Source organism: Vidua chalybeata, chromosome 1, assembly GCF_026979565.1.
Source record: "Vidua chalybeata isolate OUT-0048 chromosome 1, bVidCha1 merged haplotype, whole genome shotgun sequence".
In the NCBI taxonomy this organism is placed as follows: Eukaryota; Metazoa; Chordata; class Aves; order Passeriformes; family Viduidae; genus Vidua; species Vidua chalybeata.
In genome coordinates this window covers 54,799,882-54,827,680 of record NC_071530.1, presented here as the reverse complement: position 1 = coordinate 54,827,680, position 27,799 = coordinate 54,799,882, and the positions used below count along the sequence as shown (strand labels likewise).

Sequence of the window (27,799 nt, the reverse complement as noted above, 5' to 3'; positions counted from 1 at the left end):
TATACAACTTGTAAAATGAAAAAAAAAATACTGTGTAAAATTGTCCTGCTGAGAAGTAACAACAAGTGGCATGGGTTCTCTGAAAATATAAGTGATAGGATATGTGGAAAAAAAATCAAATTATTTTCAATAAATTTTTTTTTCAGGAAAATACTCTGCATGAGTATGATGAGAAGCTCCTTAAAAAATGAAAGAGAAATGTATAGGGGTGACAATGAGGAGAAGTCATGATTGTTATATGTTTAAGAAACACAGCATGGAGCAGCAAAAATCACTTTTAAGAAAGTGGATCAAGTCGAAGTGCACCTATATACCTTTATCCTGCTCTGCATTTCTCTGAAGAAAGATCTTTCCCATCTTGCTCTACAGAAGTGGGGGCGGATATGGCAGAGTACTTTGGGATAATTTACAATGTTTGAACATATAATGTTTGAACATGTGAATAATTTGTACTTCTGCTCAACTGTTTGCAGTTTATTAACATGAAATTAGGATACCTAATTTATTAATTTATTTTGTCCAATGCTAAGAAAGTTTCTTTTAGCATTTGGCTGCTTCTGTTTGAGTAGCTAGTTTAAAGGTGATTCTTAGAATGGTGGCAAACACAGAAATCAACCAAATCTTTGAAACAAGATTAGAGGGAACAGGTCTCAGAAAAGGTAGGCTGGAGGAATGCAGTAAGACCTAATCAAAGCCTATTGAATCAAAGAGAAATTAAATCAGATTTGTAATTTGGAGGGTAGAACCTCATCTCATATAAATTGGTTCTTTGTAACAACTGAAAGCTTCATATGCAGATATTTAGTATAAAGAAAAATCTATAGATTAATTTATATATGATTAATTGCATGGTTTGATCCAAACCATAATGATATCCTCAAGAATACCTATATACAGATACAAGCAAGATTGTGCTCAAGAGTGTAAATTCTCAACAGCTCCATTGATTTCAGCAGCACTCCTGTGCCTTGGAGCAATGTGAATGAGAAGAGATTTTAGCTAATACCTGAGCAAATAAGCAGAGAGGTCATAGCACTCATCTTCTAGCCACAGAAAACATTATAAAGTTCACAAATAGTCAGGAATTTATGTCAAAGGCATAATTTTACTGAAACAGGAATCAGGACATTCCAGGTATACAGGTATAGCTAGTACCTGAGAAATCTAATAAATCACCAACCTCAAAACTCAAATGTACTGTCCAAACAGAATAAACAGTGTTATATTTCTTACTAGGTGCTGTAAGATAAGGACCTCTTTAGAATTATATTTTTTATGAAGCTCCATGGAAGTAAAGAAGGGTAAAAGGTAATAGAGAAAGATGCAATTAAATTAAATGAATTATAGAATTCCTCATCAAATCTTCTTCTAGCTCTAATGAATCATTCAATTTATTTTAATTTGTCTTTTCAAGTTCTCTCCTCTGGGCATTTAAAATTGCTTTGCATCATCATAGTCATAAAAAAGAAATATATGCCCCTCAGAAAGGATATGCAGTTTTGCAGGAAGTAATATAGACATGTCCAGTTTCAGATCAGCATAGTCTACCTTCAAAGAAATAAGTCTTTTCCAGGAAGTATGAGTGGCTTTAGCAATATCTGGGTGAGTAGTTATATGCTCAGACAGAACCTCTTTCCCTTGTGCCAGGTTTAAAATTCATCTTCTCACCTCACATGAGAGGGAATACCTAACTGAGGTGCAAGAGTGAATTCTTGAGTTGCTTTTCTCACTTGTAAGGAATTCTCAGGACAGGGAAATGCCAGATCTAAAACTGGAGGTGAACATCACATTTAGTTTCTAGTAAAACCTTGACTCCGGATAACCTGGAGACAGCTTCTCTAGAAAGGCTTATAACCCCAAAACTTGCATCACTGCAGCCAGTTCCTGGGTTGAAAAGTGTAGCAGCCTTGCATTGTCTGTTGAAAGAGAGGTGGAATTTCCAAGTGAGTTTACAGGATACAAACACCTCAGTTCTTCCCAATTAACTTACCTTAGACATGTACTTTGGGAACATGATTCCTCTAAGTGCCAGTGCCATTTGGAGTTAGTACACACGGAGAGGCACCCACAGCAATGGCATAAGCTGACTAGGGCATCAGTAATTTGTAAGAAATGCCTGTCATTTCCCACTGGCTACCAATGGTGTCTAAGATGAATTGAGGTGCAAAGATATAGATGGGTGAATTTGGCCTCAAGTGTCAACATATATTTTAGAAATATTTTTACAGAGTACAAAGATAGCCACTCCTTTCATGCAAAAGATTTTCCTCTTAAAACTCTCAGATGTCTTTGCATATAGAAAAACAAAGATGTTGAAGTGAAAGCCACTGGTTCCAAATGTGTCAAGTTTAGGTGACCAGTCTGTGATATGCCTCAATTTCCAAGTTCATCTAAAATATCTGTGGTCATAGATGTATACTCTCCTTAAATTGAAAGTATAATTTCAGGTCCAAATTCCATGCTCTAATCTGGATCACTGGTACTTTTTTTAATGGGTTATTTTTCTGTTTTAAGTAAGCAGCAGGGAGGGCTGTACAAGTAAACAATGTAAACAATATTTACATATATATGCTTCTCAGTGCTTAGAAGCCCAAAAGAATAGTCACTCCATAAGCAGTAATGTCATTGGGTTAATTTCACCACTGGAGCCTGATTTTCAAGGAATTGGATGTTGTTGTAGTGGGTCCTGTACCACCATGAGTTTATGTCTCCTTGACAAAGGTAGTGAGTTGCCTTCACACATCTTAATGAAGTCTTAGTTTTCATCAGTGTCACTTTGGGCAACTGTGTGGAGGTGTCTGTACTTATTGCTGATACTGATTTTTATCTCCTGCTTCTCCTGCTTACCCCACCCACCTGCTGCTTCACAGCAGTTTCCATGAGTTAGCTTTGTTCAATGTGTCTTCTTGGAGAGGAAAAATGTCATTGTTCCTCATACTGAAATAATAAGGTATCCTTAAGCAGAGAACAGGTGGTACAGGACTGCCTTAATGTGCATAGACCAGTATGTACAACAATAATTTTCTTGCTTCCAATCTTTTAATTTCTTGTACTTAATTTGATCACCAGCCAGCCTGTAAATAATACAGAAAATTGTACACAATCCAAAAGTCTATTGATACTGGGTTTTTTTGACTCTTCAGCAGAGTTGTAACATAATTGAGATGTGGTCATCTGATTAAAATACATCCAGTTGCATACATGGAAAAAAGCCCATTCTCACACGCATATTAGTGCCTCAAGAAGTTCAGTGAATGCAATTTTAATGAAAGATTTATTTGGTTTTCAGGAAGAGAGAAAAGATTCTTTTTATCAACCTGAAATAATAGTTACTCTTTATTCAAAATTATGTTTAATCTTTAACATTTATTTTCACTTGAGCACATTGCTAATGACCACTCATTTCTTCATAAAAAATTACTCCACTACATCCTACAAAATCTGTATTTAAAAAGGCATTGATAAATTGAAGGGAGTTCAAGGAAGGGAAAAAATGATTAAGTGCTGCAAGTATTGACTTATGACTGAAGATTAAAATAATTGAATGTGTGTGTGTGGGCTTGCTGAACATTTCTTACAGCTTTGTTCTCAAAAAGGTACATGTTTGATTCTTTTCAATTCAGGTTTGAAAACTGAGAATATTCTCAGGAAGAATGGTCTAATTGTAAAGTAGATACACTTTTCAACTTAAAGACTCCAAGTTTGTTGCATAGCTACCTATCTTGAAAAACTCTTACTTTCTAAATTCATTGCTATCAATGGAGTATTTTCAGGATAAAAAACTACATAACTTTAGTAAGCATGACAGAACTTAATATATTAAAGGTAAACTTTGAAGAAATTTACTGAATTCCCCAATTTTTGTGTGTTAAAATAAAGACTGAGGTCATCAGATTAAGACAGCAATTTGTACTGACCAATAGATCATGTTTGGATGTTTGGTTTTGCATCTATTACTTTGTTGGCAAAAAAATAAAGAAAGGAAAATAAATAATATGCTGCTGTAGCACTAACAGTAAAAAGCAGGAAAGAGCACACCATATACAAACACAATCCTATTTATTTTTTCCCTATTTTGTTCCTTCAGTTCTCTGTCATGAAGCCACTATCACATGAGGAGCAAGAAGAAATCTTAGGAAAGAGATTTATAGGTTTCAGCCCTGAGTAAGAGCCCTGTTTTACTGTTCATAACATTTCTGGAGATGCCTGTTAAGGTAGTAGCAAAGACACCCAAAATTACCTCAATGGCTCAAGTAGTCCATCTCACCACATCTCAGGGTATGTAAAAGTTAAATAAGTAGAAGAGAAGATTTGTTATGGCCAAGATGTGTTTTGCAGTGAGATGGGACATCAGAATCAGTTTGTTAGGACTGACCATTAAAAGGATATTATTAGAAAGAAATGGAGAGAGCAAAAGCAAAAAGCATCATGTTACTACTTTTCACATACGTAGCTTGCTCACATGCTGAGTTTCCCCGGTTTTGGTTACTAAAGCAGACATAGGATGTAATAGAACTAGGAAGACCCAGAGAAGTGCGATCAAGATGTTCACAAGTGAATGTCAGGCTTTAGACAAGGGCAAATAAAACAGATAAGTCTTTTTTTACTTTTAAAAGAACAAAGAAAGAGTAGGATGTAGAAGTTTATAAGTCATGAATTGCACAGAGCAGCAAAACAAGTGACATGGACTGCCTCTTAAAATTGTTAGAGAATATGTTCAAAACAAGCAAAATAACATACTTTTTCTCATAGGGCGTAATTTAATTGTGGAACTTGTAGCCACAGGGGAGCTTAGAAGCAAAAAGTATAAATGAGTTCAAAATAGGACTAGATAAATTAATTTAAGGATTGACTTAGTGTTACTCCACAATAATTAAATTCAATGGTTTACATGTGACCTCAGGCTGAGGAAGTCCCTTGACTGCTGATTTCTGAATCCTGGGATGACGCACTGAAGGAAGGATCACTCTAACAGTGACCTTAAAGATTTCAAAAGTCTAGTAAGAGACACGGTTGAAGATGGTATGGCATGTTAAATAGGTCCGATAACATACAATAAAAGTCTCTTGTGAAACAAAGACCCTAACTCCTTTTTCCTGACTTCCATACATACATGGTTTATTCCTTACATGAATATCCAGAGGGGCCCAAGTTCAGTGCACATCTTAGAGAGGGAATTTTGTATCAGCAATAGTGATATAAATATGTGCACATCTAATTTAGACTCCAAGCACCTCTGGGCAGGGAATAGTCATTCTAGGTCTCTGTAAAGCACCAGGTTCACCTGCGATGATGTATAAATAATAATAATAAAACAAAAATGATGAACCACATCATTCAAATGGGAAAGGTGTCAAAATGGATCTAAGAAAGGACTTGTTGATTAATAAAGCACATCTCTTACTTGCATTCCTGGTAACTTTGTGGAAAAAAATATGCATACCTGGATAAACAGAAATATTTTGTTGAAGCTTGGTTTTGCTTTGGTTTTCTTTTTTTGGTTTTTTTTTTTTTGCTTTTTTTTTTTTAATTTGTTTGGATTTTAAGACACAATAATTGATGTGTTTGGGAAAACTTCAGAGCCTGAGGCTTCTTACTGTAGCACTAATTTGTCCTATTTATCCATCAGATGTTATCATGGATAAAATAATAGAAAGTCAATACTGTAAACAACTGAAGCATGAGAACTAATTTTTTTGAACCGGAAGTTTTTTAGTGGAAGATAAATCTCTGGTACTTTGATGAACTTTACTCAACAGAAAAAATATATCAATGGGACAGGTGTGGTTTGGATGTCTTGCTGGAAAAGGTGCATTTTCATTAGTGAGACCACAAAGATGCAGTGACTGATGCAGTAATATCCTTGTGGACAGCAGACTGTGTGTTATGTCATACATGGCTGGGGACTACTGGGTTTACTTGCTGTCAGCACAATAAAGACTGTCTTCCCCTATCTGCACAAAATGGAGTTGCTAATGCATATTAGTGCTCTAATAATAAAATAAGCACACAAACAAACAACATCCCCTCCCCCCCAAAAAAAAACCCACAACAAAACACCTAAGAACAAAACCACAGTTCCATATTTGTGTTGTAGCATTTAAGTTTGCATTGTGCAACATTATTGTTTAAATTATTAACACTGCCCAAGATCAAGGCTAAGCATGTTTCATACTGAATGGTAAAACATGAACTATAAAAGCTTATTGGGACCTGCTAAATTAATGTAAACCATTTTACTGCCTTGAAACTGATGAGTGGAATTATTTCCATGTGCAAATAGAAGAAGGAATTTGTATTACTGTTTGCAGCACTACTAGGTTCCTTACAAAAACAGTTCCACACTTCTGATAGATATCATCAGAAATGGTTTCATTGGCACAGATGTAGGAAAGTGGTTGAAAAATGGTTGAAGAGCTGAAAAGTTTTCATTACATCTGGAAACTTTAAAAGTCTGATAGTTCCTAGCTGTAAAAAGGGAAAATTTACAATAGCCTACAATTGCCTAATGAGGAAACTTTTGTGCTTACAGTAAATCAGTCTGAGACACCTATAACTTTGGATGACACATAGCTGAGGTTACATGGTGAAAAGATTCACTTAGATAAAGGCCATGGAAATTAAGCATTGAATGATTAATAACCATTGAATGGTAAACCTCTCTGAAGTCTTTAAAAAATTCTTTGACACCTAAAGGGTTATCTCATGCATCTGGAAATTGGGCTGTTCAGGTGAATAACAAAATGCCTGTCTTGTAGGTATGGGTAGTGCCTTTGTGCTCACAAGGGTTATTTAAGGCCTTTTAATTAAAGACATGTCAGAATATTTGCTGGGTCAATATTAAGAGCTGTATGTTTCCTCCTCCCTGCCCCAGTTATCTTTTGTGAGTATTTTATAAGTTGAAGCCCCACCTCACACAGTACAAATTTGATTAGCTTCTTCAAGGTTTCCTCCTGTCTCCAGCAGAGCTGCATGTCTCTTGTTATTTATTTTATGCATTAAATGCTTACAGTGTGCTTGGGGCTGTACAAGACATAAATATAAAGGGAGCCCATGCCCTGTAGGACTTACTGTGTGGAAGGCAGAGATGAGTGTTGCTTGGGTGTTGGTACTGCTGTTGTTCAGAAATAATGCATTATTGTTTCAGGAATAGGTTGATGCTGGAGTCCAAGAGCATGGATCTGGGGAATGGGCTGGGATGAAGATGAGGTAACTGAGGCTTGAACAACAGATGATATGTTGGGGACAGGATGTAGAAAGTTAGGGAGCAGAAGTCAGAAGATTAAAGTGACATAAATTGTCACAGAGTGACAAGAATTAAGATGTGAATTGCCTCAAGGACACAGTTATACAGAACCTAAAAGTGAAGGAGTTGCTTAAGCTTTAAACAAGTGCGAGAGAACCACAAATTGATACATTCAGCAGAGAGGAGAAGGCAAGAACAAATCTCTCTCTCCTGGTAAAAGATTCCCAGTTTTTAGTCTGTTTTGTAGATGAAGTTGACTAAATGATCTTAAATAGCCTATGTGTGAATGGCATCAAGAGATAGTTGAAGAGGGACTAGCCATCAAATATTTATATTTATTATTTCCTTGATGACTTAGGATGTCTGTTGTCTGACTGTTCCAAGTACTTGCTCTCTTCAGGATAATCATGTTTTTACTGTAGTAAATATTTTCCCTTCCATTTTCCCTTCCATTGTACATAATAAACACCACCATCAATTTATTTAGTGGTCATTTCAGCCACTGGAAGTATTGTGTATCATAGGCCACTCTGAATTCCCACATAGTCTGAATCAGTAGCATTCTGACTGATTATTAATTGTTTCATCTCAACTTTAGGATTACACAGAGGCCCTGAGCTCAAATTATGTTTAACAGCTTTTGACATTTTGAATGTAAAAGTCATGAATAGCTGTAAATTGTTTCTAAATGATTTGTGTGTCTCTACTTTGAGTAGAGAAGAAGAAATCTTTATTGTCATAAAATAGCCCAGGTGTGCAGAAAGCCACAGTGACAGGTGTAACAACCTTGCTATGGACTTCACATGCATCATGAAACAACATACCAAAGAAAGGGACTGAAAAACAGTTCTGCCACTTAAAATAATATCATTATTCATAGGAAAGTAGTTTGTAGTATTTGTAGCTATTCAGAAAATACAAACTTATTTCTTCTTGACCTAATTCCAACATGCTGTTCAAACCCCAGTTTGTTTTATATATTTTCATAGTGTTGAAGGAGAAACTCGTTCCTCACATAAAGTGAAGACTCATGTAACTTTTTTATCATCATAGTTATTTGATACCATTATCTAGTAATCACTTTATCAAACTCTGATGATCACCCACAAGCAACTTTGAACAGGATTGTTGAGAAGAGTATGGATTGATGAAGACAGAACTGTTTGATATTATTCACTGGCTTGTGGGCAGTAAATGCCACTGCTTTTCACATTTGAAACATAAAAGATATATTCACTTCAGTATAACACTGTGCTACATCTTCTGAAAAGGGAAATTTTCTTGCAGTCCATAACTCCTCTTGTTCTCTGAAATAAAAAGTAAAGATATTTTGCACTTATTTCAGTGATGTGATGGCCTCTATGTAGTTATAACTGGAGCTTGCATTGTATCACAAACCTGTCACATTGGGAAGAAGCAGTACATTTTCTATTAGGAATCAGCAGCTTTCGCTATCATGCAAAAATGTCACCTTATTTCACACTAACATAAGCCCTGTGAGTAATTTTGGATGTAAATGAACATATTCAGCACAAATATAGGAACAGAAATAGAGTAGGAGTGTGCTACAATAGGATTCAATCCCCAAAGACTCTCTAGATAAATGCAGATTGGTTCACTGAAGTTAGAAGCTTATCTATATTCTTACAAGTGTCCTGAGGGTGACAAGCAGGGATTTCACTTAGCTAATGTGCTTAATGCTGCCAGACCAGACATTCAGGGCTCTCAGAATTTAGGAACAAATTTCCAGTATAGGTTCAAACTGTACACACTTGGGTAGCACTGTTCTATGTGGGGAAATAGACTTTTGATCCTGAACATGTATGTGTGTACCTGGAATGCTTCCATTAAGAGCCCTTTGAGAGGTGCATGTGTACAGTATCAGAATGCAGCAATATATTGTTTACTGAGGGCCTGAAAGGTTTTGAAGAACTTCAGTCTCAGAGTGGTCTTTGGTGTGGCCTGACAGCAAATGTTTGTGACCCTGGGAGCTAACCAATCACCAGGTCAATGAGGAGCCCTTGGAGTGCTTCATAAACAGAAGATATCAATGCTTCCCTAGCGGTCCTTCTGCAAGATGGGCCATGGTCCAGGTGCTATCTGTTGCCCTTGAAAGCTCTTTCCTCACAGAGGCTTGGATTTTCCTCACAGAGGCTTGGATTTTTCTTGCCCTGATCCCATGGTGCAACAGTGTGGGAACTGCACTGATGTTGCTCACAGTACAGGGGAACAGAGTGCAGGGAACAAGTGTGGTGAAACTGCACCAATCATCTGACTTAATGGAAATCTGGGCCACTAAAACTGTCTTTTTGGAGTGAAATTTTGTTTTGATATTCAAAATATTCTTGCATCCTTAAAATAATTCCACACCAGTGGAAGAGAAACCTGCTGGTTGCAGTAAGGCCCCAAATGGACAGGACAGATGTATAATCTCCAGTGTTGCCTGTAGAGCACAGTGAGTAATTACACCAAATTCAACAAGCAGAAAAATTATAATTAATTGTTAATGATAATTGTTAATTAACTGTTCAGACACCTGTTTGACCTTTTGAGGAATTTCCATTTCATGTCAGTAGGTGAAAATATTGATTGTGATCAAGTTCCTGAAATAAATGTTAGATAGGGTGGCATATCTTAAGAAAAATAAAAAAAGGTAAATACAGAAAGTGCAAGTAATATCCTTATATTTTGGACCTTCTTGCTTGTGTCTTTCTTATAGATTCTTTCCTGTCTTGGAGACTCAAACAGCTTTCTGGAAAGGTTTCTTTTTGTGCATTATAAGCTGCAGTGAATAACATACACTTTAAAAAATTACACACTGCATTTGCTGTGAGAAGCACCCCAGTTCCTTTTCACTCCTGACAAGAACACCATTACCAAGAAAATCACCGACCTCCATTTCCACCTCACTTTTATTTGGCAGCAAACAGTCAAGTTTGTCATTGGCTTCCTCTAGTATTGTTCTGCTCATGCGGTATGAGATCACATTAAAGAAGATTGTTGCAATTTGTCTCATCTTGTGAAAGCATATGCTGTCCCTATGCACTCAAGACATACTTTAAGTATGAGTGATTGAGTGTACCTAAGGAATGCTGAGTAAATATGTTGCTGCAATTAGGGCTTGAGAAAAAAAAAGGTATATCCAGTATTTTCCACTCTTTTACCATTTGTGTATAAAAGGTATACATCATCTTTCCCCTATACTCACAATATTTAGCAGATAAAATAGCATGGAAAATTTTATCATCTTGAGAGCGGTTTCCTGTACTGTTTACCTGCAGAGCAACTGCTGCCTGTAAAACGAAAGAGAATCTGGCCTTGTAAATATTAAGACTGTTGTTTCTAAAGTAAACTATAAAACTAATTTTTCTTTGTGCTTTGTGCACAACACAGGGAGGTCTGAAACACATTATTCTAGAAAAGGGTGCTGCAAGATAGGAATCTCTTCCCCACGGCATGCAGTGGTTTGATTTAGCATTTAAATAACATCTTTCACCCAAGATCTTGCAAGTTTTTAAAGCTATTAATTTAGCCTCACAACAGCCTGTAAAGAAGTTACAAATGAACAGTAGATAACAGTAGATGTAATCGTGAATAACTTAATAATAGGTATATCTTTCTTCTGTGGTCAGAGACCAACCCAAAGCACTGTTTTATGTTCTGTATGAATATTAGTTTGTGGCGCCTGTGGTTTTTGAATGGAAAACTAAGAGACCTTGGGTTTCATGTTCAGAGAAAGTGAACATCTAAAATTGCTCTTCATTTCAAGTGCTTAGAGAGAAAGTCAAGTCTGTGTAGACTCAAATTATTTTCCCATAAACAGGGACTCTGTGGTCAATGAGCTACTTCAGAAGGCATTACCTGAGGTGATTTGTCTTATGTTACACAGTTTGTGTTTAGCCACATAGATAGGATAGACCCAAGCTCCTTTGTCTTTTCTTCGAAATGACCAAGTATGAGATAGTCCAAGTGTGGAAGCAGAATGCTTAAAGTTAATGGCCTGCAGAGGATTGGTTGAATTTCCAGTCTTTGCTGGAAATATAATAAATGGCATTCTCTCCTCTTACATGGTTTCAAAGGTGACTCCAGGCTGTATATTTTTGACCAGATTCTGTATTTTGTTTTAAATGCCACTATTATAACTGTTTGTATGCAGAAGACAGACATTAAAGTCATGCTATTTAATCATAAGTAACACCATTATCTTACTGATGCTTTAATTGTTGAACAGCAGTTGAAGACTGCAGTCCATGTCTAGCTGCTCCAGTATTTTGGGAATAGTTTCTTGCAACTATGTTGCACTTAACAATGAGAAGTACAGCCAGTGTGCTGGCTGCATTGAGATTTTAATGGAGGAAAACATTGTTCTTTACATTTACCCTTGTTGAGTTTACATTGAAGTCAACAGCAGCTTTGTTGACTGAGTTCAGGATCAAGTCCTAATACCTAACAAATATGTATGTTACTGCATAGTGAAATCTATTTTAGATTTGTTTCCAGTGCACCAGCAATCAGGAGGACCAAAAACTATTTTTAAAATGCCAAGACTAGGTTGGTGATTAATGAGGAATTTATTTTATTTTGCAGTGTCTCTTATTTAACTGGGTGCCTCTGGAGACGTGCTTTAAACAGCAAGGTACTATCTTAGGCTAGTATGGTAGATTTTCATCTCACGTTGACTCCATTAAAGTAAGCTTCTATAAACAGACATCAATTACAACCAGTTTAAAGGGTTTTAAAATGTAATCCAGCAGTTCTGCTTAACTAAATGAATCCTGAGAACTGATCTCCAGTGAATTAATAGAGTAGTGTGTGGAGAGCTCCCTATGAATCTGAGTTAATGACTGGAGAAGATCAAATTAATTACTACTGTCTCTGAGGATGTGCAGGGAAGAAGTCCCTCACATCAGCTAAGGTTTGATTAACTCTTCAGGTACCAAATAGAGATTTTCTACAAGTTATTTTTTAAGTAATTGCTACTAAGACAATGGTGTGAGTCAGCTTGGCATTTCTCAGGTGGCATGCAACTACTGTAAGAAGTGACAGTGTGAATTTTCCTGCAAATTTTAATTTTATTTTTTTAACTCTCTGCTTGAATGAGGATTTTTTAATAGAAGATGAATGTTAATATCATACTAAGATTATAACAAAGTTAATACATAGGATTTTCTCTGCATGTTAATATAGAAACCATTGGGATGATAGGTTCACATTTTGGATAAACATCCAAGATTATGCCATTAAGTTCCCTCTGATTTTTTTCACTTATTGTTGTTACTACTACTACTACTATTAGTCTCTACACAATTTTATTTGATCTTATAGTGTCAAAGAAGGTGTGATTACTGAATTAAGTAATAAGCAAAATAAGAATAAAACTACTGGTTTAATGTGAGGCTATCCTGATACAGTTATGAGGCCAGGAAGGCGCACTGTACTGAAGTTAGAAAAATTAAAAAATGCAAGTCATAACTGAAGAAGTGTGTATCAGCATTGATCTAAACTACCGTCTTCTCAGAGACAGACTCCTTTCACTTCTTATCCCCACACCTGGTACAACAAACATTTCACTTTGTAGAACTGTAAAGTCAGCACTCTTTGTGAGGGGCAGACCAATCCAAAGTGTCCCCAGATTTAGCCAGGACACTGGAATCACAGAATCACAGAATGAGTGAGGCTGGAAGGCACCACAGTTGGTCACAGTTGAGCCTGCCTGCTCAAGCAGGGTCATCCTAGAGTATATTCCACAGAATTGCATCCAGACAGTTCTTGAGTATCTGCTGTGAAGGAGACTGCACACGCTCTCTGGGAAATCTGGTCTAGTGCTCAGTCACCTGTACAGTGAAGAACTTCTTCCTCATATTCAGGTGGAACTCCCTGTACATCATTCTCTGCTCATTGCCTCTTGTCCTGCTGCTTGGCACCACTAAGAGCCTGGAAACATCCTCTTTGCACCCTCCTTTCAGATACTTATAGACATTGATGAAGTCCCCTCTCAGTTGACTCTTTTCAAGACTAAGCAGGCTCAGCTTCCTCAGCCTGTCCTTGTAAGAGAGATGCTCCAGTCCCCCAAACATCTGGCTTGCCCTCTGCTGAATCCAACCCCATAGCACATTTCTCTTAGGTTTCTCTGCAGAGGCTGAGTAGACAAGCACAACTGGAAAGAGACTTTTCTTTAGAAATGCACATGTATTTGCACCAGACATCATAGTGACATGCCTCCAGCCTGTGAACCACATAACCAGACTGTAAAGGTATCTGCCTGCTGCAGAATTAAATTTATTATCTCTCCATGCTTTTGCATTACTCAAAGCTTTAGAGTATGCTCCTTGTTTTTATATTCAGTGATGTGGAATCTTCTGAATCCTTCCCCCTCAGGGAAAAACCCAGGACATTGCCTTGGAAAGACTTACCATGGAGTTTTCCCCACCTAGGCTGAACTAGAAGACTTCCCCATGGAGTCTTGCACAACACCACGAACCACTCCTGTTCTCTTCCCTATATGTTCCAAATTCTAGTAGTTTCTAATTTCCCTGTTTCTTCATTGGTTGTGGTATCCCTGGTGGCTGGCCCTGTCTTCCCTGTAGGCCAGTGGCCTTTGCCCTGCCCTTTGTACCACGCTGGTGCCATCCCATACTTAACCTCATGCAGACCACATGATCTCGTCTTTTGTCCCTGATTTCCCTTCAGTGCACCAGAATAAACCTTGGCTGGAACAGAATCATAGAAAAGGCCCTTCTGCCTCTCTTCGCTGAGCTAGCCATGGTGAGTGTGGTGTGTGGACTTGACTGCCTTGCCTGAATGCTTACCCAAGTGACTTTTCCACAGGAGATGCTTACTGGGGAGTAGCTATAGGTAGCAGCATCCGCCATCTAAACCCACGCTGCTACAACGTGACTATTCGGTTCTTAGTTTTTTCCCCACAAAACTCCAACAATAAAATCCTGCAATGCTTTCACCTTTACAGTACGTTTAGAGGGTAAGGGGGGTGCTGTCAAGCCAGAGAGCAAGGAAGACTAAAGAACACATAATTATCATGAACCAACAGAGAAGAAGATATCTTCACTAAGAAGGGAAGGTGCTAAATAGCTCCTAAACTGTTAAGCAGCATTTTGAGTAGGAATAAGCAATGCAAGCAGTCCTTTCATCCTCTATCCAATAACTGAAACTCCAGAAGGAGTTCAGAGAGAAAGGAGTGATGTGCTAGGTTTCAGCAATTTTCAAAGCACTTTATAAGCATGGCAAATTAGGCATATGATAACATGATGATTACTCTGAAATCACTGGAAAAACCTCTTTCCTATGAAGTGAATACAGTGATTCAGCAATGAGAACTGCAAAACAAACTCAACACCCTGATTTTCACAGACTGACATAAATATTCTTCCCTTTGTATTCAACTTCTTCCACAAAATCTATGCAGCAGAGATAATCCCTAACATTAGGGTCTGGGGATATTTTTTTTCTACTCTAAAGCATTGCTTGTAATGCATTTTGTCATTGTGTGTGTATAACATATACTTTCTTATCCACAAAATATATTTACACTCTGGTTTGTTTTATCATTTCAACTGTTTTGAACTGTAGAGGCTTTTTTTTTTTTTTTGTCCAAAGTATTATTTCTCATCTAGCAGACTCTGGAGTTAAGGTGGCATATTTCTTCCAGAAAGGTGTAAAATCATGCACTTGAACCACTGTTTTTCAGCAATATTTTGGGGGATGTTGCAGTGGCCTTTTTTACTTCCAATCTTCTTTATTTCCTGTCTGTATATACATAGAATTTGGCTTCTTATGCCTACTTCAAGGAATTTTTTAGTGAAGTACAATGACCTCACTCACTGTTTGCTTGGTTTTGTTTCAAATTAAAGTCAAAGTGTGCTTTCTCTAACAATTTTAAAAGTTCTTTCTCAGATTTCTTCAAATTTTCAAGAACTTTTTAAAAACTTCTCTTTTTTGGTCAGTGGAACTTAATACAGTGCTCCAGTACCTGTCTCATCAGTAACTTCAACATAACAATAATGTTACTTTTCTCCTCTTGCCCACGATGTTTCTGCTTCCAGCAGTACTTTGGGAAACAGCTGTGCTCTGGTGTTAGAAGAGGAGTGACTCAGACTCTGCAGACAGGTGCAGAAGATAATGCCTTTATTGCAAAAACCAGGCCTTTTAAAGCAGTTAGGCTTTTATCAGTTATCAGATCAGTTTTAAAATACAACAAACATAACTCAACCATACACCATACAACACAATGTGAACATGCAATGATTATGTAACTTGTTTTTCCTACCTCTAATTTGATGGAGTCATTCCCAGAGTCCTTTTCTACTTAGCCAAAGTAACAGAAGTGAAGCCATGATTTTTACGAGGGTAACAAGGCCTTTATTTTGTAAAGTTGTACCTAACTACAACACACTGGAAGCTCTGTGATGCAGCAAAATAAGCAGCTTTAGCCTGCAAGAGGCAGTTGTTCTTTTGGAGATATGCCCTCTTGTTCATTGGTATATCATTGTATATTTTGTGCTGTGTTAAAATGGTTTTAGACCCAGCTAACTTGGTGAGTCAGGTCACGTTTTATTACTGCCCAATATTTGCCATTATGGTGTTGTGCTTATATATTTTCTTGTTAGATAACAATATGAATTTTGAGAGAAAAGGTAAACCTCCCTGGGCATTGCAGTGGTCGTATTCTTCTGTGTCTACTTTCGATCCATGCAGAGACTGTTAAAAATACTCCTTTCAGAGAATTATGCCCAAGTGTCAAACTGTCAGTTAGCTAGTTCTTAAGCCATTTGACATGTACTATATTGTTGTGGTATATGCCTGATTTTCTAAAAAGAAATCTGAGGAGTTCATGTCATCACAATTTCTTCGTACAACAAACTGGTAGTTCTCTTGAAGACTGTAGTCAGACTTGTCCATCTAAGCCTGTTTTTCATAAAGCCACATTGATTGGTGCTATTTATTTTCCTGTTTCTTAATTAAGATAATCCAATGCCATATTTTTCATTTCTTTTAATGGGATTGGAATCTGTTTAACATCTTATTTACAGAACAATTCTTAATCATGCCTTTTTGCTAACAAACTATGATTTTCCTCATATTTTTCCTCATGTTTTTCTCTCCTAGAGTCAGGGTTCTTATTTCAGCTTTTGTAATTTCTCTTTTGAATCCTCAGATGCAGATATTAGTAAGAGTTCAGTTCTTTCTACAACGTCAGGAACCTGATGGACCTAATCTTGTCATGATCTCTGGTTCCTCAACACTCACCAGCATGATGTTAATTCTCCAGTTGTTAGGAGGTCCAAATTAGGGTCACTGCTTTTTATATACAATATATTTTTAGTTTTAAAGAATTGTAGTCATGTTTAGAAACTCTGATCAATTGATTGTGATTGTTTTGTTGTGGGTTGGGTTTTTTTTCACTGCTTAACTACAAAAATTTATCAGCTCTTCCATCTGTTCCCTCCCCCACTTCATATGTTAAATGCAAATACATCTGACAAAAGCATCCTGGCCTGACTGGTCGGTTTTTAATAGACTCCTACTCAGGCTTTTACAATGAGCAAATAATCCACATTTTACAGAAATTAAAAGTACAAGGAAATTGTCACTGAAATTGACAGCTTTCTGAAGCATTTTACCATTTATGTTGAATCCTCTGATATAATTCAGCTCTTCCTTATGTTTGTCTGGGATTTAGGTTCCAATATCCCTTGACTATGGATTTAGTTATGTATTTCTCTAATAACAGCACAACTGTAATGAAGATGACTACTATTTAAATATTAAGCTTCCACAGTGAATTTTTCCCAAGTCCAAGTATATTGCTTAACTTTTGCTTGTCATTATTAGATGTGTTGGACTGCATTGTTAAGTAAAACACTTTGCAACCTTTACACTGCACCAAAGAGCAGGGATTGAGATTCCATAAACTGAAAGGAAGAAGCAGCCTAATTGTTTTGAAGCTATAGCTACTTTAGAAGCTTCAGAAAAAAAAACAAAAAAAACAAACCACAAATGCTTACAGTACAATTCATAAGGCAGTTGCAGTAAGTGGTTGACCTTTGCAGAGAATTAAAGGAAGGATCCTGAGTGAGATATGGACCATCTGAGTGAGGAGTATGTAGGAGTTCCAGATTGAGAACAGGAAACTTGTTGGACATCACTGAGTAACTGATCCAATACCAGGGCAGATTACCGGAAGATAAGAAGCCAGAACTAGAATGAGAAAAGGGCTAAAAAAAAAAAGAGATTTTAGATGGCAAGAGCTGAATAGAGGATATTTGATAAAATTAATTTTAACATTATAGTAAAGAACAATGAGATTTGGAAAACAATGACAGATGTGCTTGGTGTAGAAGTAGACAGGTGAAGTGAGATTATTCATGTGAGGGGACAGTAATAATTGCTGATTTTAGAGCACCCTTCTGCAATGCAGGGAAAAGAAAGGGGCTGAAGCAGTCCCACAAATAGCTATGAAAAGTCAGAAAGGCAGAGGTGAGAAAGGTGGTTAGCCTAATGAGGAACAAAGCAAATTATGAAGGTCAGTCATAAACAAAGTCTTCTTGCCAGAGCAAAATATCAATTAAAGATTACCTTGGAGGCCTGAGAAGAAAGGAATTGAGGTGATATTGTCAATCTTAACAGAAAAAGAGGAGAATTAGGGAAGAGAATAAAGTAATTTTTACAATGTAAATTCCTCATGGCAGAAATCTGTCTATTTTATTTTTCTGCAAAACATCATGCATGTTTGACTCTGAATCAATCATGTTCTGTGGACAGTAAGCCTTTAGTTGCAAATATAGTCCAAAAAGGAGGGAAGATGAAACAGATTGAAGGGGACAGTGGGGTAGGAAAAACTTCTTTGGGACTATTGCTGAAGGTGTAACAGCAAATACAAATAACTTGAAAGGGCTTGGTAAAAAAAAAAACCAAACAAAACAAAAAAAAAAAAAAAAAAAAAAAAAAACAAAACACAAAAAACCCCCAAAAATACCCACCCCCCCCCCCCAAAAAAATACCACCAAAACATTAGGAGAGGAAAGAAAAACAGTAAGAATGTATGGAAAGCAGCAAATAACTAAGGTACTAAGGTGATATTTGTGTGCCACAATGCAAGAATGCAGCATTCTCATGCTGGACAATTAACATAGGTCCCCAACCACATCTCTCACTTCTGCCTAGGAAGGAGACTGGAAACAGAAAGTGATGGAAAAACAAAGAAGGTTGCGTGGAAAAAGAGAAAATTTGCACCTATGTCAAGCAGGTGTAGTAGATCAAGATCTCTGAGTTTTTACTTTAATACAAGTCTGAGCCACGATACAGCAGCCACCAGACATCCAGCATCTGTTACCACACAAAAAACGATTACTGCAGCAAGTGCTACCACAAGTCATTACTTCATTACTAGGTTTGGTTGTAACCAAAAGACCAAATAGATTCAGACTTTGAAGGGTCAATTCCAATGTGCTATGCAAAACAACATGCCATCTTCCACCTGCCAAGCACCTAATGTGTCTCAGTGTGATGGATCATTTGTGTTAGTCTGTACAGGCCAGTCAGAGGAAAAGCACCCACCTGGACTGAAGAGCTGGGATCATTTGCTTTGTGTTCAGCTGGTGCCATGAATATTTTCCTATATCCAGGGAATGATTTCATAGTCATGAAATTATATGAAAAGCAACAGTTCTTAATATTCTGCCAGCAAAGTGAATACTACAGGTACAGCTCCATAGGTGACTTTGACTTATCACAGTTGCATGATCACTGCACTCTTTTCTTGCTGAGAACCATTCTTCAGTATAATATCTGTGTTCTCAGTGAGAACAATACTGCACTAGGAAGTGTTCACATGGGGAATAATTTTCCCATGGGATACTTTTCAGTTAATACTGGAAGAAAGGTATCCATTTACTATATGTTACTGGGCTTTTTTTGGAATACAACTATCCTCCAATATGCTAGAAATGTACTGTTGTTACTTTTAAGCTGAAAAAGGATAACTAAACTGATTGCTCCTTAACCTGAAGTTGTTCTGTACCAGAAAAGGGAATCATAAAGCTTTTTAATGGCTATGTAGCTGACCAAGTCAATGTACCATAACTATGCCTACATATTATCTCTATTATTCCTATTGTTTGAATTGTCAGAACCACAGGATATATTTTGGGACAAAAGAGAAAGAAGTCACAGATGCCCATCTGGGACAGCTTCCTTGCTGTCCTTTTTATATCAGCAACTAAGAACTGATGATGCAGGGATGTATTCTCATAAAGAATACACCAAAGACTGTTAGATATGTATAGAATACACCAAAGACTGTTAGATATGTAGTATACTAAAGTAATTTCAGTCACATGCAAAAAGGCAACTTCCATAAGCTCACCTGGACAGACTGCTGTGGCAGTAAAGCACCATTCCAGCTGAAAAGGGAATAATTTGTGAATCTAAGGATACAGAAACTGCCGTATTGCATTGGTTCAGGAATGCATCTACTGTAATGTCCGGTCTCCAGCATTGACCTCCTTCAGAAAATGATGTCTGACAGTAATGTCACTGATACATTTTTCATGCAAGAACTGGCTGCCAGATAAGGCCCTAAACACAGAATATACAAATGGATGAAGCTGTGTAAATGGATGTAACAGAGAAAAACAGTGGAGTTGCTCAAGGATGTCTTATTGTCACAAGTGGACAGGCTTTACTTCAAGATGTATCTTTATTAGTGAATTCTTTGTGTTTCTAACATATAACAACAACCCAGAACATTCAATAATGGAGGAACGCTGCAGAGGCAGAATCAGGAATAAGGGCCAGTTGCCCAATTGATGGTATAGGGAAGAGACGAGGAAGGAAAAATCACAGTAACCAGTAAGTGCTGTAAACAGAAGGAACATAAGCAAGACAGAAATAAACATCTGAGATACACAAGTCTGTTGCTCCAATATACAGACAGTGATATCAGATCCTGCAGATAGTCCCTGGGCTAGTGTTTAAGTAGAAGCCTCAATTGCTTTGCAATAATTTGCAACAGCTTATTAAACTGTTTTGTAGGCTGTAACCCTCTTCCCAGCTGCCACAGGACTGGGCAGTTCTTTTCATTAAGTTTAGATAAGTGAGCTTTCCATTTAATGCAGTGGCTACACCAAGAAGACCAAAATACTAAAAAGCAAGATGAAACAATTGTTTTATGAAGGTTTGATGCCTGCCATTCAGTCTAGAGTAGCAGCAGAAGTGTAAAGGAGTTCTTGATTTGGATAACACATGAGATATGCAATATAGTGAATACTATAACAAAAGAAGGCTAGAAAACTCATCAAAACCAAGTATCCTGTAACCTCCCAGCATAATCATTAACACTCCACTTTGTCCTGATTATAGAGGAATTAGATTTTTTTTGTCCTGATTATAGAAGAATAATGATAATTCTTCTTTTTAATTATGAAACATTTTTTTTCACTGCCTCTTGCTATGGCCTGTCTATTATTGTTCTGATAGCATATATAGGTATTGTTCTGATCAATAGGTACATGCTGTACAAAAATCTGTGTGCCAACAATATCTAGCTGGATAACACCCTTAATTAAAAGTTTTATATTGAATAAGGTCAGTTCTGAAAAGAACAAACCAAACCTAAACAATATTTAAAGTTTTGTTGCATTAAAACTTGCTGGTTTTTGCTAATGTTTAATCAAGTGTTTTTGTTCTCTTACTGAATATGCTAAGGAGTTTTTATTTACATAATTGTGAAAATTATAATAACAGGTATATTTCAGAGGTTTGCATTCACAGTACACTCAAAGCAAGTAATTGTTGAAAGAGATTATTTTTCTTAGTTCTTGCCCCATGCCTGTCCACAGCCATATAACTGAGCACTTCACCAGAGGATAAAATTTGTTGTAGTTAAATGCAAGATAATAAGATATAAAACCCTAAACTATATACAAATGATAAAACATTCTAAATTAAATGTACATGAATATGTTTAGAAATCAACCCAGGTAACTTAGAGAATATGTACTTAAAGCACAGTGCAGGAAAAAAATAGGAATAAAAGGACCATTTAACCAAAGGCAAAGGAATTTTTATGTAATGTTTTGAGAATGAAGTTTGGCTACAGTAGAAAAAAGCTTTCTTTTTTCTTCATAACTGAAGTCTTTAGGGATCCATCCAGGATGTTGCTTAACATCCATAATTTAGAAGAAGTCTATTTAAACTCAGTGGAGAAAGGGGTTGGGGGGGGGGGGGGGGCTGCATGTTCTTATATCCAGGACACGTGCTTATTTACTTGACCAATAACCTTAGTAAATTAGAGATAGAGTAGCCAAATTTGTACTTGGAAATGTGGATTGAATAGCTGATGTCCTGAAAAAACACAGACCTTAATTCTGGAGGCATTAAATATGGGGCTGGAATCAAGAACAGTCTTTTTTCCCCCCAACATTATAAACTTCCATCTGAAGTTAGAGAGAAATATCCTCACCTAAACTTGGCTTTATGTAACTGTCCATGCATATTTAGCTGGTTTTCTAACTGTCTTCAATGGGTCTTCAACAGCGGCTGTTTCAAGTTGGATTTGTTTAGAATTTCTAAAGCAAGGCATTTAGAAAGGAAAGCACTCAACCTTAAACGTCTAAATGCTCAGTTTAAATACTTGTTGACTGTTGCAGAGGCAATGCCCAGGCAAAATTAAGTTCACCTCATTTTTGTTGAATTGGAAGCAAGTAATCTTTAATTTGCTAGTATGAGGGAGGATGCTTGTCAGACAGGGATACTGGGTCATCTTCTTTGGGTTTGCCTTGACCACAGCATAAATACTGCTTTTGAAATAAGGCATCAGCAGACCTGCTGTGTGATTGTTTTAATCCACTTTGTGTAATAGTCTGGGTAAACTGAGGCAATTCTTCTGCTCAAAGGTAAACATAAATCTCATTAATTAGCTAGTGTGCCTGTGTGTGAGAAAAGTATTCTTTTCTAATGTCTCAGCAAGTGACATCTCACTGCAGAATGTTTAAAGTGTTCAAAGCTGAATGCTTTCACTCCTATTTGCTGTATTTCTTAAGCCAGTAAGAGGGCAAGGCTTTGTTTTAGTGAGTGAACATTGTACCTTAGATTGTTACTGACCTTGCTGGTGCTGTGACCCTGGCAGGAGGGACAAGTAGCAATAGAAATTACTGACTAATGGATAATATATGAGATTTCAGTATTCTGCTAGGTGACATCATGGGAGGATTCAGGCCTGAAAACCATTCTGCTTGCTGAGATTAAACAGCAAGAGCAGTGTGGTGGGCCTGATCCTACAAAAAGTAGCTTTCTACAGCGGTGGGGAGAGCAAATCTGAAGGGGAGAAGAGAACATGAATGTGTACAAATCTTGAGGAAGTTTAGCTACAGTGACAACGCACTGACTGGCAGGCTTTAGGTTGTTGAATTCTGTCCCCAAAAGTATTTGAAACCTCTCACTTTCTGCACACTACTGTGTTTAGGTAATTCATAGTAACTCCTATGTCAAAGATGAGTAGTTGGTTTTTTCTCTAGGAGAGAGATCTAAGTGCAACAGGCAATTTTCTAATCAATGACTGTTGAGAGTGGCATTTGATGAATTCTGAAAGGAAGTCTGTAAATTAAAAAAAAAAAAATCTTAAAATCTCAGCTCATCAGGTCAAAATGGAATTGTTTTTTGGAGAGGTTGGTTGTATCACTTAATGGGATAAACTATTCTGCAAATACAGAAGTGAGCTGCTCAACTTGCAAACATTTTTTTCCTATGAATGGGCTACAGGAGATTTTACTGACAGGTTATTATGACTACTTTAATCCACATGTGACCCATTGTCTAAAAGACAGTTAAAATTATGAACTGTTCATAAATTTACTGACATTTTTGGCAACACTGTCACAGGAGTAAACATTTAATTTGATCCTCATTTCTTAAAATAGCAGTATTGCTACTACCGCAAAATGCAAAGCTTCCTGTTGAAGAAATCTTTTTCAGGTCTCTGCATATTAGTGATTCAGCCTTGCTTATGTGCATTTGTGATAAATGATAGTTATATTAATTCTCCATTTAGTGTGAAAATGAAAGCAACAGATTTGTATAATGCACAGCTTTCTGATTAAAGTTCCTATAAAGCCCTACGTCCCAATTCTAAAAAATCATATCTGTCCATGATCTTTCTTTAAACTATTTTTTTTAATGTAGTTGTCTGCCCCAGCTATCCATGATACACGTGAGGCATAAAGAATAATCTTGTAACAGGGGAACCTAATAAGTCCTTATAGTCCATACTCAGGCAAATTTCCCTCAGTGAATAGGAATTATGCTCAAGTGATATTTGCATCATCTGGCTCACAGTTTATTTATAGACCTTTCAATTCAGTGCTAAAATGATGTCAGAATGCAATGAAGCGATATTCACAGTCTTCTGCCCTGTTGTTCACTTCCTCACATTCTGCTTATTCTCTCACAATAGGTAGTAGTCACTTAACGACAGAAAAAATCTTATGGGTAGTAGTAATAAGTTGAAGTGGAAATACGCTTTGTGATCTTTTAATTTTTATATGCTAATTTTTGCTCTGAAGTAGGTGGAAGAACTCTGAGTTCACCAGTTGTTGGTTATATGTACAGAGTTTTTTCCAAAGTAAATTTTAGAATGAATCTGTTAAATGCCTTATTTGCAGGGACAATATTGCTATCAAGGTTCATTTTGTTGGTTTTGCCTAACTCTGGCCTCTTCTGATGCTGTCCTAGGGTGACTTATATGATACTTGTATCCTCAGTGATCTGTTCTGGTTATGCTGGATATTAGGTTCTGCACCTTTAAGACTAGTTCCAAGAGCAAAGTGGGGAGAGAAGAAGCCCAGAGTTTGTTATCAGAAGCTGCACTTGCTCCCCCGCATCCTGCTCCTGGACTGTGTTGTCTGCCACATGGGCAGACGGCACGAGAGACGTCTCCTTTGCTTTTAGTTAGTTTTTTTTTAGCTAGCTGAGGCAGAGAAGTTCCCTGGACTGTGGTTTTTCTTTTTCTTGGAACTGATAAGCCCTGCTCTGGACTGAAAACCTAGAAAAACACCAGGAGCTTACACCTGTGGCCCACTGGGGCCCAGGACGCAGCATTTTCCAGTGCAGGAGGGACTGATAAGACACTGAGTGAACCAATCTACAGCCCATGACAAGGACTTTCTGAATTTGCCATCTCTTCAGAACAGTGAGAGGTTTTATTGTTTAATATTATTCATTTTTTTATGCTTGTGAATACTTTGTTAAATAAACAGGGTTTTTTCTACTTTTCTCCAAGGAAATATTTTCCTGAACCAGTAGGGAGAGGGGCCACTTGAATCTTCTTTCTAGAGGGACCCCTTTGGAAGTTTCCTCACAAATTTGCCCTAAACCAGAATAGATGCCAAACTTATAATACCCCTATATTCCTTGTTGCTCACAGCACATGTTTATTTTAATGGCTCTCACTATAGCATTCTAAACCCTTCCCTTCAGCCTTGCAAAGTCCATGCTTCTCAGTTCCTTGATTCTTTAGAAAATCCAGTTTGGGATTTATTTGCAGAGTTCATGGTGTAGAGTTTTAGGATTGTCTTGAGGACTCCTAAAGTACAGCCACATAAGGAAGGGAGGTATTGAAAAAGATAAATCATCATGATCAGAATACATATGTCATTTCATGCTGTTTTGCCATAAACCTGGAGTTCATCATAGGGGATTAGAGGGGGACATACAGGTAGTATCACGGCCAAGCAATGACTGCAGAGAACTGTAAGATTGCTGGAGTGGCAGGTTAATGTAAATTTCCTGAACAAAATGTCAACCTTAAGCAATTGAATACAGTTCAGTTCAGTCAATACATTAAGGTTCAAAACCTCAAAAAATTCTGAAAGCAGAAATCCACATCATGTGTGATATATGAAGCAGGACTGGGGATGAGATGGGATGGCATATGCAGATGGTGGGGAAGGTACCCAACCACTTAAGAAACAGGCTTGGCATAAGACTCTAATGACAGGGAAAAGTGATGGTATTTTGTGTTACATGGATCTGCAAACTGTAGAACTGACAGAGCTAAGCAGAAGAATTAATTCAGTCAGAGAAGTTTTATTAATGTCACAATAGCAAAGCTATTATTGTGATCATAATACTGCAGAAAACAGCAAAATAAAGGAATTAGAGGTGAGAGGACAAATTTCTGTGAGGAAAAGTTGGCTTAGAAATGGTTTTAAGTTGTATGAACATCAGTCTTAAAAATAACATATAAGAACCAGGCAGACAAGGAAGGCTGTAGTAGAAATGCTATTAGTATCTGATTAAAGCAGCAATAGTGAAAGTTTTTCTAATATCCTGTATAAGGATAGAGCAGCTTACTACTGTTTTCTCCTTCAGTACATAATTATACACCAACTGAAAGACCAAAAACCATGGAAGAGTCCTCAAGCAGATGAGAATAAAATTTAGTTAATTGTCTCCTTGTAAAACTGAAACATTCAATAACATGGAAAACAGCATAGTTTTGTGGATTTTTTTTAATTCAACTCAGTGGACAGGTTTCAAACTGTTGTTGCCAAAATTGAGAGGATGCTTTTCATTTACATGGTTCAGTTTCATGCAATGAGAGCTGTAAATGTGTTGTCTGACGGTCGCCAGAAAATCCACACAGGGATCCCTGAAGAACCAGAGAATGAAAGGAAACAGAGGGGGGAAAATTTTAAACAAAATAAAACTCAAAAGGTAATTTTTAGTGAAAGGAAGGAGCAAAGGAGCAAGTTCAGTGTATGAAGAAAGAAGCAACTGGAAGTGCCATAGGTGAAGTAACTGACCTTCAATAGGTGTGAAGACTCACATAGCATCTTGTCTTCTTCACAAAATATGTAGCATTTGTTATTGTGTTCTGTACAATTAACAAATGTTTCTCAGCTCATTGAGGGGAGCAATGCACTTATGGAGCTGTGTTTCACCACACCTGAAAGTAGTGCTTGACAATCTGTGTTGCTTCCAGATTATTGAAGAGAGCAGCTGCCTATATGACATCCACAGGGATCTAACCATGCTCTCTGCTCCTGCCTGAGAGATAAAGGACTCACTGCCTCCTCAGTTTCTGTGCTAGATGCAACAAAAAGGAAAGAAAAAGAAAGAAATTGTGTAATTTCTAAGAGCTCTGGGTAGTAAAGGAACATGTTAGTTCTCAAGTGAAAGCATGGCAGTTTGGTAACAACCTGCTATGAATTAGTATTTATTGGAGGAAGTAAAATGTGTTTATGGTGACAGTTCTTAGCACACTATCAGGGTTCTGTTGTACTGTGTAGCTAATTGTCATCTATTAATATTTCAGTGAACAAGGACCCATGCAAAACCCAGATGGTTTAATATAATCAGTCATTTTACATAATAAACACAGGCTGTCCTAGACACAGCCCGACTTTGTTTTACAGTTACTGTTATCTGCATAATGAGACTGATCTTTCAGTTCTGCTTCCCACATTAGTGATGTAGAGTACTCCATATTTTAAACTGATACACTGCAGCATGCATGCAGAAGAATGTCCACATTGCAATATGGCTAGACAAGCAATGTACAGTAAAACATGGTGCTCTAAGCAAAATTATTTTAACAACAAGCTTTCTACTCAAATTCTAATTATTGCCATTCTCATCCGACCTCAAACTTCAAAAGTTTAATTTTGTTGCTACTGGAATTTTGGAGTGAAAAAACATCCTGAAGGAAAACTTAGCTTTGTATAGGAATGCTTTTTCTCTTTATTTCTCTTCACTGTCCTTCTTTTATCTTGTTGAAATTTCCTCTAATTTTATCAAAACTTAATTATTTTGGCTAACATTTTGAAAGCACATTGTATTTTGCATGTCCTGAAAACCCAGTCAGGTCAAAAAATACCAGAAGTTCCTAAAATTGATTTGTTTCAAATATAACCATTGGCTTTTGAATATCACAGGAAAGCCAGGTGCTCTCAGGGCTTGAATTAATGAATTACTTTCAACTTGTAAACCTCTTGTGCTATTTTAAATAATTATGTGATTCACTACTCTGTGAGTTGAATTCTGTATGCTTAAAATGGGTATTTTCCTCTGTTTATGGTTGGAAGAAAACTAGCTTGTGTTCTTGTAGCGGCCAGGCCTGGAAATAGCTCTCTCAAGTTGCAGATGGAGAGTACACAAAGCATTTTGAAATATTTTCTTTTGTTTTGAGCTATCATTTATTTTTATCTGTTCTTCACAGTTAAAACTGATCTTTTTAATGAAACATTTTTAATTCCCTGTCTGAGATGCCATTCAAGCAGATAGTTTCACAGAAGTTAATTTGCTTGTGCTGGGAAATTAGACTTGTATGAAATGCTACTCTGTGCCAATTTAGCACAGAATTTCAGGATGTTTTTGCCCAAGAGTGATTATAAATATTTTAAAAGGTCATTTTTCTATATGAAAGGAGGTACTGTGTCAATCAGTTAACATACTTAAACCACCCTATTCACCAATCTGCTTAATGAAAACTAATTTAATAAATCCTCTCATTCTGTCTCCAAATCGTTCCTGATTCTG

The 27,799-nt window shown here is 37.0% G+C and overlaps 1 protein-coding gene and 1 long non-coding RNA gene across 2 annotated transcripts in view; both read left to right on the top strand.

Moving 5' to 3' along the window:
• Nucleotides 1-27,799, top strand: part of POU6F2 (POU class 6 homeobox 2) — a 316,654-nt gene that overhangs the window by 178,416 nt on the left and 110,439 nt on the right. The gene's annotated exons all lie outside the window — the stretch shown is intronic.
• LOC128790505 (uncharacterized) lies at nucleotides 9,491-18,503 on the top strand. The gene is made up of 3 exons (XR_008431777.1): nucleotides 9,491-9,701; nucleotides 11,834-11,882; nucleotides 18,428-18,503. It is a non-coding gene; the product is annotated as an uncharacterized LOC128790505 (long non-coding RNA).